General features: G+C 49.0%; 14 non-coding genes across 14 annotated transcripts; 9 read left to right on the top strand and 5 right to left on the bottom strand.

Annotated features, from left to right (window-relative positions):
- Nucleotides 1-343: 343 nt before the first annotated feature.
- On the bottom strand, nucleotides 344-416 carry Trnav-uac (transfer RNA valine (anticodon UAC)). Its single transcript has one exon. It is a non-coding gene; the product is annotated as a tRNA-Val (tRNA).
- Nucleotides 417-637: 221 nt separating this feature from the next.
- Nucleotides 638-709, top strand: Trnap-cgg (transfer RNA proline (anticodon CGG)). The gene has a single exon. It is a non-coding gene; the product is annotated as a tRNA-Pro (tRNA).
- Nucleotides 710-2,500: 1,791 nt separating this feature from the next.
- Trnap-ugg (transfer RNA proline (anticodon UGG)) lies at nucleotides 2,501-2,572 on the top strand. The gene has a single exon. It is a non-coding gene; the product is annotated as a tRNA-Pro (tRNA).
- A 636-nt stretch (nucleotides 2,573-3,208) lies between these two features.
- On the bottom strand, nucleotides 3,209-3,281 carry Trnav-uac (transfer RNA valine (anticodon UAC)). The gene has a single exon. It is a non-coding gene; the product is annotated as a tRNA-Val (tRNA).
- A 221-nt stretch (nucleotides 3,282-3,502) lies between these two features.
- Trnap-cgg (transfer RNA proline (anticodon CGG)) lies at nucleotides 3,503-3,574 on the top strand. Its single transcript has one exon. It is a non-coding gene; the product is annotated as a tRNA-Pro (tRNA).
- A 1,791-nt stretch (nucleotides 3,575-5,365) lies between these two features.
- Nucleotides 5,366-5,437, top strand: Trnap-ugg (transfer RNA proline (anticodon UGG)). The gene has a single exon. It is a non-coding gene; the product is annotated as a tRNA-Pro (tRNA).
- A 635-nt stretch (nucleotides 5,438-6,072) lies between these two features.
- On the bottom strand, nucleotides 6,073-6,145 carry Trnav-uac (transfer RNA valine (anticodon UAC)). Its single transcript has one exon. It is a non-coding gene; the product is annotated as a tRNA-Val (tRNA).
- A 221-nt stretch (nucleotides 6,146-6,366) lies between these two features.
- On the top strand, nucleotides 6,367-6,438 carry Trnap-cgg (transfer RNA proline (anticodon CGG)). Its single transcript has one exon. It is a non-coding gene; the product is annotated as a tRNA-Pro (tRNA).
- Nucleotides 6,439-8,229: 1,791 nt separating this feature from the next.
- Nucleotides 8,230-8,301, top strand: Trnap-ugg (transfer RNA proline (anticodon UGG)). Its single transcript has one exon. It is a non-coding gene; the product is annotated as a tRNA-Pro (tRNA).
- A 636-nt stretch (nucleotides 8,302-8,937) lies between these two features.
- Nucleotides 8,938-9,010, bottom strand: Trnav-uac (transfer RNA valine (anticodon UAC)). Its single transcript has one exon. It is a non-coding gene; the product is annotated as a tRNA-Val (tRNA).
- Nucleotides 9,011-9,231: 221 nt separating this feature from the next.
- Trnap-cgg (transfer RNA proline (anticodon CGG)) lies at nucleotides 9,232-9,303 on the top strand. The gene has a single exon. It is a non-coding gene; the product is annotated as a tRNA-Pro (tRNA).
- A 1,791-nt stretch (nucleotides 9,304-11,094) lies between these two features.
- On the top strand, nucleotides 11,095-11,166 carry Trnap-ugg (transfer RNA proline (anticodon UGG)). Its single transcript has one exon. It is a non-coding gene; the product is annotated as a tRNA-Pro (tRNA).
- Nucleotides 11,167-11,801: 635 nt separating this feature from the next.
- Nucleotides 11,802-11,874, bottom strand: Trnav-uac (transfer RNA valine (anticodon UAC)). The gene has a single exon. It is a non-coding gene; the product is annotated as a tRNA-Val (tRNA).
- A 221-nt stretch (nucleotides 11,875-12,095) lies between these two features.
- Trnap-cgg (transfer RNA proline (anticodon CGG)) lies at nucleotides 12,096-12,167 on the top strand. The gene has a single exon. It is a non-coding gene; the product is annotated as a tRNA-Pro (tRNA).
- The last annotated feature ends 1,516 nt before the right edge of the window (nucleotides 12,168-13,683 follow it).

Raw genomic sequence — 13,683 nt, 5'->3', positions numbered from 1 at the left:
GTCAACCAAAGAGTGGGATACAAGACTGAGCGTAGTTAAGAGTTTCTCACTATTAGTTACGTTCACACTTCAACAGAGTTGTGACAAGGCGAGTGCAAAGAGATCAGGAAAGCCAGTATGAAGCGAACTTGAAGTAGTCTTGAAGAAATGGATACTAAATTTTGCAGGCCAGAATGGAGCTACGAGCGTTCTGAGTTACTGAATACCGGTGCACTATGGGAGCAAGAGCATTTGACAGTAAAATGAGGCGATATCGGTGTAGCACACGACATTTATTATCCCGCACACGCAGACGTGACGTTATCTTGGAAATGGAATCCGAAAACGGGTTTAAAAAAAGTCGTGCTTCCACCCGGGATCGAACCGGGGACCTTCTGCGTGTAAAGCAGACGTTATAACCGCTACACCACGGAAACGACGGTTTTGCCGTTGTACTACCTGGAAAACCGTAGCTCCAACAGATTTTTCCTGCGTAAGCAAGGGCATCGGCTACGAGCTCCGTCCGATTCTAGAAGTTGCTATAGTAAAAGACAACGATAAAAACAATCAAACCGCAACAGCCAGGGAGAACGCTGGGTGAGCAGCAGCTCTGCACGGTGATACCAAGAACGGAGGCGATAGTCATGTGCATCGAGAAGGCTCGTTGGTCTAGGGGTATGATTCCTGCTTCGGGTGCAGGAGGTCCCGGGTTCAAATCCCGGACGAGCCCTTGAATTTTGTGCAAACGTGTGGCGACTACCGGCATGCCGGCGGCTGTTCCGCGCATTTCCTGCCCTCCAGGTAAGCACAAAAACCAAGTAGCCGGTTCTGAAAGAGTTTCACGTATCATTTGAGCCATCTGCAGCCTGGTGGTTGGACGTTTGAAATTGATTTAAATGTTCACAGTAGAGATTGTAGCAAGTGTCTTGTTGAGTGCGACGAAAAAGTGATTACGCCCGGAATCGAAACGGAGACCTTCTGCCTGTTAGGCAGACGTGATAACCGCTACACCACGGAAACTGCTAAGCTCTGAGATCCACATGTGACACAACTTGCAGGACGATCACAACTTTGGCCTAAAAATCACTTTGCGGAAACGCACAATGCAGGTATTTCGCATTCGTACGCAACAATCGACAGCACCCTTGCCTGTCTGAATGCCACCACGAATAAGAGCCCAAGAAGTCCTCGGACAAGCTCGCGGCCGAGTCCTCGGTAGCATCAGCTACTCTTGCTTTCCGTACGAGCTACCGTCAATTCGCGCAGTCGCTATTGCATATGATGTCACCAAAAGCAATCACTTCGTTAGCGGCAAGGAGCCCGGGCCCAGCGGTAGCTCTACATGGAGGCACCAGCAGCCCCGCCAGGCCGCCGCTGGCGCGCCGGCGCCCGGACCCGCGACCCCTAATGACGTTGCAGTCGATGTATTTCTTAATATCGCTTTTGGAAGAAGCAAGCCAGGTGTAAATCACACAGTATTTTACTGATGATCTGGAAACGCAAATTTAGAACAAGTAGAACATTATATAAAATTTGTTGTGTGGTCGAGCGGAACCCACCCTTCGCTCTTCCCAGATTATCGTTGCTGCACGGAATGATTGTTAAAGCACCGACGGCTTCAGAGTTCGTCTTCTCCAACGTTTGCTTTTGCAGTACATTCCGCAATCTTTTCGTTATGAGTCGTGTGTTTCGGTTTCCCGATGTAGTTTTGCTCACACCTCGCGACTTCTCTTAACCCCGAGCCACCACTAGCAGAAAATTCCGCACTGCAGTCCGGTCAATCTGCAGAGCTCGATAAGAGCATCGCGGTCGTTCCTGAGCTAATGAAACGGCCGTGTCTGTAGTTGTTCCCAGATGTCTCCCACAGAAACGGCCTCCCGGACGCCTGCATTACAGGAGTACGCCACTACTCCCAGCCATACAATTGCATTTGAAAGCAGAATAACATGAGCTACAGAGCAACTCCGACTTTTGTGTCTGACCTACTTTTAATGATACTGTGGTCGGTTTAGTTACTACTATCGCTGCTGGACGAAGCAGACCAGTTGAAAGCCACACGGTATTCTTGTAACGAACAGGTAATGGAAATTTAGGTAAAACGATATCAAAAAAAGTTGCGTGGTGGAGCGACACATACAGTTGGCTCTTCGTAGATGATCATTGCTGCACGGAATAATTCTTAAGGCACCGACGCCTTCAGGAGTCGTGTTTGGAAGTTTTGCTTGCAGTATATTCGGCTATCTTTTCGTTATGAGTTGGTGTTTCGGATTCCCGGTGTTCTTTTGTTTAGTGCATTTGCCTTCCCTTGATGCTAAGAAAGCACATGACGAAAGTGAAACACCACCGTCTGTTCATCTGCAGAGCGCGATGAAATTATTCACTCTACATTCATTGCCTTTAATATTCTTTCCATCAGTGGTGGGCGCTGCCTTCAGAAAGCGCTTTTCTTTCTGATTTACATGAAAGTTTGTGTTCCTCGGAGGTGGACTGCTTGGGATTACCTTCACTGCTAGCAGCAGGTGGCTCGTTGGTCTAGGTGTATGATTCCTGCTTTGGGTGCAGGAGGTCCCGGGTTCAAATCCCGGACGAGCCGTACCGTTTTGACCGTGCTGAAGAGTAGGTGGAGCTCACCCACGTTTGTAGCTCTGCAATGAAGAACAGATGCGTGCCGCAGCACGCTGTGTGTGGCCCTACGGTCATGAAGGGACCGTTTGATATGGCAAGAATCTGATACCAGTAAATTACATAGGTCGATTTCTGTAGAAGAGCCGACAGTAATCTTGCATGCAACGGAAAACAAAGGTTGTCTTTGCAGAACGTGTGCACCGTGAGTGGAGACGAAGCTCAAACGTGGAGCAGTCTACCTTCATCTGATTAGCGACAACGTCAACCAAAGAGTGGGATACAAGACTGAGCGTAGTTAAGAGTTTCTCACTATTAGTTACGTTCACACTTCAACAGAGTTGTGACAAGGCGAGTGCAAAGAGATCAGGAAAGCCAGTATGAAGCGAACTTGAAGTAGTCTTGAAGAAATGGATACTAAATTTTGCAGGCCAGAATGGAGCTACGAGCGTTCTGAGTTACTGAATACCGGTGCACTATGGGAGCAAGAGCATTTGACAGTAAAATGAGGCGATATCGGTGTAGCACACGACATTTATTATCCCGCACACGCAGACGTGACGTTATCTCGGAAATGGAATCCGAAAACGGGTTTAAAAAAACTCCGTGCTTCCGCCCGGGATCGAACCGGGGACCTTCTGCGTGTAAAGCAGACGTGATAACCGCTACACCACGGAAACGACGGTTTTGCCGTTGTACTACCTGGAAAACCGTAGCTCCAACAGATTTTTCCTGCGTAAGCAAGGGCATCGGCTACGAGCTCCGTCCGATTCTAGAAGTTGCTATAGTAAAAGACAACGATAAAAACAATCAAACCGCAACAGCCAGGGAGAACGCTGGGTGAGCAGCAGCTCTGCACGGTGATACCAAGAACGGAGGCGATAGTCATGTGCATCGAGAAGGCTCGTTGGTCTAGGGGTATGATTCCTGCTTCGGGTGCAGGAGGTCCCGGGTTCAAATCCCGGACGAGCCCTTGCGTTTTGTGCAAACGTGTGGCGACTACCGGCATGCCGGCGGCTGTTCCGCGCATTTCCTGCCCTCCAGGTAAGCACAAAAACCAAGTAGCCGGTTCTGAAAGAGTTTCACGTATCATTTGAGCCATCTGCAGCCTGGTGGTTGGACGTTTGAAATTGATTTAAATGTTCACAGTAGAGATTGTAGCAAGTGTCTTGTTGAGTGCGACGAAAAAGTGATTACGCCCGGAATCGAAACGGAGACCTTCTGCCTGTTAGGCAGACGTGATAACCGCTACACCACGGAAACTGCTAAGCTCTGAGATCCACATGTGACACAACTTGCAGGACGATCACAACTTTGGCGTAAAAATCACTTTGCGGAAACGCACAATGCAGGTATTTCGCATTCGTACGCAACAATCGACAGCACCCTTGCCTGTCTGAATGCCACCACGAATAAGAGCCCAAGAAGTCGTCGGACAAGCTCGCGGCCGAGTCCTCGGTAGCATCAGCTACTCTTGCTTTCCGTACGAGCCACCGTCAATTCGCACAGTCGCTATTGCATATGATGTCACCAAAAGCAATCACTTCGTTAGCGGCAAGGAGCCCGGGCCCAGCGGTAGCTCTACATGGAGGCACCAGCAGCCCCGACAGGCCGCCGCTGGCGCGCCGGCGCCCGGACCCGCGACCCCTAATGACGTTGCAGTCGATGTATTTCTTAATATCGCTTTTGGAAGAAGCAAGACAGGTGTAAATCACACAGTATTTTACTGATGATCTGGAAACGCAAATTTAGAACAAGTAGAACATTATATAAAATTTGTTGTGTGGTCGAGCGGAACCCACCCTTCGCTCTTCCCAGATTATCGTTGCTGCACGGAATGATTGTTAAAGCACCGACGGCTTCAGAGTTCGTCTTCTCCAACGTTTGCTTTTGCAGTACATTCCGCAATCTTTTCGTTATGAGTCGTGTGTTTCGGTTTCCCGATGTAGTTTTGCTCACACCTCCCGACTTCTCTTAACCCCGAGCCACCACTAGCAGAAAATTCCGCACTGCAGTCCGGTCAATCTGCAGAGCTCGATAAGAGCATCGCGGTCGTTCCTGAGCTAATGAAACGGCCGTGTCTGTAGTTGTTCCCAGATGTCTCCCACAGAAACGGCCTCCCGGACGCCTGCATTACAGGAGTACGCCCCTACTCCCAGCCATACAATTGCATTTGAAAGCAGAATAACATGAGCTACAGAGCAACTCCGACTTTTGTGTCTGACCTACTTTTAATGATACTGTGGTCGGTTTAGTTACTACTATCGCTGCTGGACGAAGCAGACCAGTTGAAAGCCACACGGTATTCTTGTAACGAACAGGTAATGGAAATTTAGGTAAAACGATATCAAAAAAAGTTGCGTGGTGGAGCGACACATACAGTTGGCTCTTCGTAGATGATCATTGCTGCACGGAATAATTCTTAAGGCACCGACGCCTTCAGGAGTCGTGTTTGGAAGTTTTGCTTGCAGTATATTCCGCTATCTTTTCGTTATGAGTTGGTGTTTCGGATTCCCGGTGTTCTTTTGTTTAGTGCATTTGCCTTCCCTTGATGCTAAGAAAGCACATGACGAAAGTGAAACACCACCGTCTGTTCATCTGCAGAGCGCGATGAAATTATTCACTCTACATTCATTGCCTTTAATATTCTTTCCATCAGTGGTGGGCGCTGCCTTCAGAAAGCGCTTTTCTTTCTGATTTACATGAAAGTTTGTGTTCCTCGGAGGTGGACTGCTTGGGATTACCTTCACTGCTAGCAGCAGGTGGCTCGTTGGTCTAGGTGTATGATTCCTGCTTTGGGTGCAGGAGGTCCCGGGTTCAAATCCCGGACGAGCCGTACCGTTTTGACCGTGCTGAAGAGTAGGTGGAGCTCACCCACGTTTGTAGCTCTGCAATGAAGAACAGATGCGTGCCGCAGCACGCTGTGTGTGGCCCTACGGTCATGAAGGGACCGTTTGATATGGCAAGAATCTGATACCAGTAAATTACATAGGTCGATTTCTGTAGAAGAGCCGACAGTAATCTTGCATGCAACGGAAAACAAAGGTTGTCTTTGCAGAACGTGTGCACCGTGAGTGGAGACGAAGCTCAAACGTGGAGCAGTCTACCTTCATCTGATTAGCGACAACGTCAACCAAAGAGTGGGATACAAGACTGAGCGTAGTTAAGAGTTTCTCACTATTAGTTACGTTCACACTTCAACAGAGTTGTGACAAGGCGAGTGCAAAGAGATCAGGAAAGCCAGTATGAAGCGAACTTGAAGTAGTCTTGAAGAAATGGATACTAAATTTTTCAGGCCAGAATGGAGCTACGAGCGTTCTGAGTTACTGAATACCGGTGCACTATGGGAGCAAGAGCATTTGACAGTAAAATGAGGCGATATCGGTGTAGCACACGACATTTATTATCCCGCACACGCAGACGTGACGTTATCTCGGAAATGGAATCCGAAAACGGGTTTAAAAAAAGTCGTGCTTCCGCCCGGGATCGAACCGGGGACCTTCTGCGTGTAAAGCAGACGTGATAACCGCTACACCACGGAAACGACGGTTTTGCCGTTGTACTACCTGGAAAACCGTAGCTCCAACAGATTTTTCCTGCGTAAGCAAGGGCATCGGCTACGAGCTCCGTCCGATTCTAGAAGTTGCTATAGTAAAAGACAACGATAAAAACAATGAAACCGCAACAGCCAGGGAGAACGCTGGGTGAGCAGCAGCTCTGCACGGTGATACCAAGAACGGAGGCGATAGTCATGTGCATCGAGAAGGCTCGTTGGTCTAGGGGTATGATTCCTGCTTCGGGTGCAGGAGGTCCCGGGTTCAAATCCCGGACGAGCCCTTGCGTTTTGTGCAAACGTGTGGCGACTACCGGCATGCCGGCGGCTGTTCCGCGCATTTCCTGCCCTCCAGGTAAGCACAAAAACCAAGTAGCCGGTTCTGAAAGAGTTTCACGTATCATTTGAGCCATCTGCAGCCTGGTGGTTGGACGTTTGAAATTGATTTAAATGTTCACAGTAGAGATTGTAGCAAGTGTCTTGTTGAGTGCGACGAAAAAGTGATTACGCCCGGAATCGAAACGGAGACCTTCTGCCTGTTAGGCAGACGTGATAACCGCTACACCACGGAAACTGCTAAGCTCTGAGATCCACATGTGACACAACTTGCAGGACGATCACAACTTTGGCGTAAAAATCACTTTGCGGAAACGCACAATGCAGGTATTTCGCATTCGTACGCAACAATCGACAGCACCCTTGCCTGTCTGAATGCCACCACGAATAAGAGCCCAAGAAGTCGTCGGACAAGCTCGCGGCCGAGTCCTCGGTAGCATCAGCTACTCTTGCTTTCCGTACGAGCCACCGTCAATTCGCGCAGTCGCTATTGCATATGATGTCACCAAAAGCAATCACTTCGTTAGCGGCAAGGAGCCCGGGCCCAGCGGTAGCTCTACATGGAGGCACCAGCAGCCCCGACAGGCCGCCGCTGGCGCGCCGGCGCCCGGACCCGCGACCCCTAATGACGTTGCAGTCGATGTATTTCTTAATATCGCTTTTGGAAGAAGCAAGACAGGTGTAAATCACACAGTATTTTACTGATGATCTGGAAACGCAAATTTAGAACAAGTAGAACATTATATAAAATTTGTTGTGTGGTCGAGCGGAACCCACCCTTCGCTCTTCCCAGATTATCGTTGCTGCACGGAATGATTGTTAAAGCACCGACGGCTTCAGAGTTCGTCTTCTCCAACGTTTGCTTTTGCAGTACATTCCGCAATCTTTTCGTTATGAGTCGTGTGTTTCGGTTTCCCGATGTAGTTTTGCTCACACCTCCCGACTTCTCTTAACCCCGAGCCACCACTAGCAGAAAATTCCGCACTGCAGTCCGGTCAATCTGCAGAGCTCGATAAGAGCATCGCGGTCGTTCCTGAGCTAATGAAACGGCCGTGTCTGTAGTTGTTCCCAGATGTCTCCCACAGAAACGGCCTCCCGGACGCCTGCATTACAGGAGTACGCCCCTACTCCCAGCCATACAATTGCATTTGAAAGCAGAATAACATGAGCTACAGAGCAACTCCGACTTTTGTGTCTGACCTACTTTTAATGATACTGTGGTCGGTTTAGTTACTACTATCGCTGCTGGACGAAGCAGACCAGTTGAAAGCCACACGGTATTCTTGTAACGAACAGGTAATGGAAATTTAGGTAAAACGATATCAAAAAAAGTTGCGTGGTGGAGCGACACATACAGTTGGCTCTTCGTAGATGATCATTGCTGCACGGAATAATTCTTAAGGCACCGACGCCTTCAGGAGTCGTGTTTGGAAGTTTTGTTTGCAGTATATTCCGCTATCTTTTCGTTATGAGTTGGTGTTTCGGATTCCCGGTGTTCTTTTGTTTAGTGCATTTGCCTTCCCTTGATGCTAAGAAAGCACATGACGAAAGTGAAACACCACCGTCTGTTCATCTGCAGAGCGCGATGAAATTATTCACTCTACATTCATTGCCTTTAATATTCTTTCCATCAGTGGTGGGCGCTGCCTTCAGAAAGCGCTTTTCTTTCTGATTTACATGAAAGTTTGTGTTCCTCGGAGCTGGACTGCTTGGGATTACCTTCACTGCCACCGGCAAGTGGCTCGTTGGTCTAGGGGTATGATTCCTGCTCTGGGTGCAGGAGGTCCCGGGTTCAAATCCCGGACGAGCCCTACCGTTTTGACCGTGCTGAAGAGTAGGTGGAGCTCACCCACGTTTGTAGCTCTGCAATGAAGAACAGATGCGTGCCGCAGCACGCTGTGTGTGGCCCTACGGTCATGAAGGGACCGTTTGATATGGCAAGAATCTGATACCAGTAAATTACATAGGTCGATTTCTGTAGAAGAGCCGACAGTAATCTTGCATGCAACGGAAAACAAAGGTTGTCTTTGCAGAACGTGTGCACCGTGAGTGGAGACGAAGCTCAATCGTGGAGCAGTCTACCTTCATCTGATTAGCGACAACGTCAACCAAAGAGTGGGATACAAGACTGAGCGTAGTTAAGAGTTTCTCACTATTAGTTACGTTCACACTTCAACAGAGTTGTGACAAGGCGAGTGCAAAGAGATCAGGAAAGCCAGTATGAAGCGAACTTGAAGTAGTCTTGAAGAAATGGATACTAAATTTTGCAGGCCAGAATGGAGCTACGAGCGTTCTGAGTTACTGAATACCGGTGCACTATGGGAGCAAGAGCATTTGACAGTAAAATGAGGCGATATCGGTGTAGCACACGACATTTATTATCCCGCACACGCAGACGTGACGTTATCTCGGAAATGGAATCCGAAAACGGGTTTAAAAAAACTCCGTGCTTCCGCCCGGGATCGAACCGGGGACCTTCTGCGTGTAAAGCAGACGTGATATCCGCTACACCACGGAAACGACGGTTTTGCCGTTGTACTACCTGGAAAACCGTAGCTCCAACAGATTTTTCCTGCGTAAGCAAGGGCATCGGCTACGAGCTCCGTCCGATTCTAGAAGTTGCTATAGTAAAAGACAACGATAAAAACAATCAAACCGCAACAGCCAGGGAGAACGCTGGGTGAGCAGCAGCTCTGCACGGTGATACCAAGAACGGAGGCGATAGTCATGTGCATCGAGAAGGCTCGTTGGTCTAGGGGTATGATTCCTGCTTCGGGTGCAGGAGGTCCCGGGTTCAAATCCCGGACGAGCCCTTGCGTTTTGTGCAAACGTGTGGCGACTACCGGCATGCCGGCGGCTGTTCCGCGCATTTCCTGCCCTCCAGGTAAGCACAAAAACCAAGTAGCCGGTTCTGAAAGAGTTTCACGTATCATTTGAGCCATCTGCAGCCTGGTGGTTGGACGTTTGAAATTGATTTAAATGTTCACAGTAGAGATTGTAGCAAGTGTCTTGTTGAGTGCGACGAAAAAGTGATTACGCCCGGAATCGAAACGGAGACCTTCTGCCTGTTAGGCAGACGTGATAACCGCTACACCACGGAAACTGCTAAGCTCTGAGATCCACATGTGACACAACTTGCAGGACGATCACAACTTTGGCGTAAAAATCACTTTGCGGAAACGCACAATGCAGGTATTTCGCATTCGTACGCAACAATCGACAGCACCCTTGCCTGTCTGAATGCCACCACGAATAAGAGCCCAAGAAGTCGTCGGACAAGCTCGCGGCCGAGTCCTCGGTAGCATCAGCTACTCTTGCTTTCCGTACGAGCCACCGTCAATTCGCGCAGTCGCTATTGCATATGATGTCACCAAAAGCAATCACTTCGTTAGCGGCAAGGAGCCCGGGCCCAGCGGTAGCTCTACATGGAGGCACCAGCAGCCCCGACAGGCCGCCGCTGGCGCGCCGGCGCCCGGACCCGCGACCCCTAATGACGTTGCAGTCGATGTATTTCTTAATATCGCTTTTGGAAGAAGCAAGACAGGTGTAAATCACACAGTATTTTACTGATGATCTGGAAACGCAAATTTAGAACAAGTAGAACATTATATAAAATTTGTTGTGTGGTCGAGCGGAACCCACCCTTCGCTCTTCCCAGATTATCGTTGCTGCACGGAATGATTGTTAAAGCACCGACGGCTTCAGAGTTCGTCTTCTCCAACGTTTGCTTTTGCAGTACATTCCGCAATCTTTTCGTTATGAGTCGTGTGTTTCGGTTTCCCGATGTAGTTTTGCTCACACCTCCCGACTTCTCTTAACCCCGAGCCACCACTAGCAGAAAATTCCGCACTGCAGTCCGGTCAATCTGCAGAGCTCGATAAGAGCATCGCGGTCGTTCCTGAGCTAATGAAACGGCCGTGTCTGTAGTTGTTCCCAGATGTCTCCCACAGAAACGGCCTCCCGGACGCCTGCATTACAGGAGTACGCCCCTACTCCCAGCCATACAATTGCATTTGAAAGCAGAATAACATGAGCTACAGAGCAACTCCGACTTTTGTGTCTGACCTACTTTTAATGATACTGTGGTCGGTTTAGTTACTACTATCGCTGCTGGACGAAGCAGACCAGTTGAAAGCCACACGGTATTCTTGTAACGAACAGGTAATGGAAATTTAGGTAAAACGATATCAAAAAAAGTTGCGTGGTGGAGCGACACATACAGTTGGCTCTTCGTAGATGATCATTGCTGCACGGAATAATTCTTAAGGCACCGACGCCTTCAGGAGTCGTGTTTGGAAGTTTTGCTTGCAGTATATTCCGCTATCTTTTCGTTATGAGTTGGTGTTTCGGATTCCCGGTGTTCTTTTGTTTAGTGCATTTGCCTTCCCTTGATGCTAAGAAAGCACATGACGAAAGTGAAACACCACCGTCTGTTCATCTGCAGAGCGCGATGAAATTATTCACTCTACATTCATTGCCTTTAATATTCTTTCCATCAGTGGTGGGCGCTGCCTTCAGAAAGCGCTTTTCTTTCTGATTTACATGAAAGTTTGTGTTCCTCGGAGCTGGACTGCTTGGGATTACCTTCACTGCTAGCAGCAGGTGGCTCGTTGGTCTAGGTGTATGATTCCTGCTTTGGGTGCAGGAGGTCCCGGGTTCAAATCCCGGACGAGCCGTACCGTTTTGACCGTGCTGAAGAGTAGGTGGAGCTCACCCACGTTTGTAGCTCTGCAATGAAGAACAGATGCGTGCCGCAGCACGCTGTGTGTGGCCCTACGGTCATGAAGGGACCGTTTGATATGGCAAGAATCTGATACCAGTAAATTACATAGGTCGATTTCTGTAGAAGAGCCGACAGTAATCTTGCATGCAACGGAAAACAAAGGTTGTCTTTGCAGAACGTGTGCACCGTGAGTGGAGACGAAGCTCAATCGTGGAGCAGTCTACCTTCATCTGATTAGCGACAACGTCAACCAAAGAGTGGGATACAAGACTGAGCGTAGTTAAGAGTTTCTCACTATTAGTTACGTTCACACTTCAACAGAGTTGTGACAAGGCGAGTGCAAAGAGATCAGGAAAGCCAGTATGAAGCGAACTTGAAGTAGTCTTGAAGAAATGGATACTAAATTTTTCAGGCCAGAATGGAGCTACGAGCGTTCTGAGTTACTGAATACCGGTGCACTATGGGAGCAAGAGCATTTGACAGTAAAATGAGGCGATATCGGTGTAGCACACGACATTTATTATCCCGCACACGCAGACGTGACGTTATCTCGGAAATGGAATCCGAAAACGGGTTTAAAAAAAGTCGTGCTTCCGCCCGGGATCGAACCGGGGACCTTCTGCGTGTAAAGCAGACGTGATAACCGCTACACCACGGAAACGACGGTTTTGCCGTTGTACTACCTGGAAAACCGTAGCTCCAACAGATTTTTCCTGCGTAAGCAAGGGCATCGGCTACGAGCTCCGTCCGATTCTAGAAGTTGCTATAGTAAAAGACAACGATAAAAACAATGAAACCGCAACAGCCAGGGAGAACGCTGGGTGAGCAGCAGCTCTGCACGGTGATACCAAGAACGGAGGCGATAGTCATGTGCATCGAGAAGGCTCGTTGGTCTAGGGGTATGATTCCTGCTTCGGGTGCAGGAGGTCCCGGGTTCAAATCCCGGACGAGCCCTTGCGTTTTGTGCAAACGTGTGGCGACTACCGGCATGCCGGCGGCTGTTCCGCGCATTTCCTGCCCTCCAGGTAAGCACAAAAACCAAGTAGCCGGTTCTGAAAGAGTTTCACGTATCATTTGAGCCATCTGCAGCCTGGTGGTTGGACGTTTGAAATTGATTTAAATGTTCACAGTAGAGATTGTAGCAAGTGTCTTGTTGAGTGCGACGAAAAAGTGATTACGCCCGGAATCGAAACGGAGACCTTCTGCCTGTTAGGCAGACGTGATAACCGCTACACCACGGAAACTGCTAAGCTCTGAGATCCACATGTGACACAACTTGCAGGACGATCACAACTTTGGCGTAAAAATCACTTTGCGGAAACGCACAATGCAGGTATTTCGCATTCGTACGCAACAATCGACAGCACCCTTGCCTGTCTGAATGCCACCACGAATAAGAGCCCAAGAAGTCGTCGGACAAGCTCGCGGCCGAGTCCTCGGTAGCATCAGCTACTCTTGCTTTCCGTACGAGCCACCGTCAATTCGCGCAGTCGCTATTGCATATGATGTCACCAAAAGCAATCACTTCGTTAGCGGCAAGGAGCCCGGGCCAAGCGGTAGCTCTACATGGAGGCACCAGCAGCCCCGACAGGCCGCCGCTGGCGCGCCGGCGCCCGGACCCGCGACCCCTAATGACGTTGCAGTCGATGTATTTCTTAATATCGCTTTTGGAAGAAGCAAGCCAGGTGTAAATCACACAGTATTTTACTGATGATCTGGAAACGCAAATTTAGAACAAGTAGAACATTATATAAAATTTGTTGTGTGGTCGAGCGGAACCCACCCTTCGCTCTTCCCAGATTATCGTTGCTGCACGGAATGATTGTTAAAGCACCGACGGCTTCAGAGTTCGTCTTCTCCAACGTTTGCTTTTGCAGTACATTCCGCAATCTTTTCGTTATGAGTCGTGTGTTTCGGTTTCCCGATGTAGTTTTGCTCACACCTCCCGACTTCTCTTAACCCCGAGCCACCACTAGCAGAAAATTCCGCACTGCAGTCCGGTCAATCTGCAGAGCTCGATAAGAGCATCGCGGTCGTTCCTGAGCTAATGAAACGGCCGTGTCTGTAGTTGTTCCCAGATGTCTCCCACAGAAACGGCCTCCCGGACGCCTGCATTACAGGAGTACGCCCCTACTCCCAGCCATACAATTGCATTTGAAAGCAGAATAACATGAGCTACAGAGCAACTCCGACTTTTGTGTCTGACCTACTTTTAATGATACTGTGGTCGGTTTAGTTACTACTATCGCTGCTGGACGAAGCAGACCAGTTGAAAGCCACACGGTATTCTTGTAACGAACAGGTAATGGAAATTTAGGTAAAACGATATCAAAAAAAGTTGCGTGGTGGAGCGACACATACAGTTGGCTCTTCGTAGATGATCATTGCTGTACGGAATAATTCTTAAGGCACCGACGCCTTCAGGAGTCGTGTTTGGAAGTTTTGTTTGCAGTATATTCCGCTATCTTTT

This window comes from Schistocerca gregaria, chromosome 2, assembly GCF_023897955.1.
Source record: "Schistocerca gregaria isolate iqSchGreg1 chromosome 2, iqSchGreg1.2, whole genome shotgun sequence".
Taxonomy (NCBI): Eukaryota; Metazoa; Arthropoda; class Insecta; order Orthoptera; family Acrididae; genus Schistocerca; species Schistocerca gregaria.
This window is presented reverse-complemented; position numbering and strand designations above follow the sequence as displayed.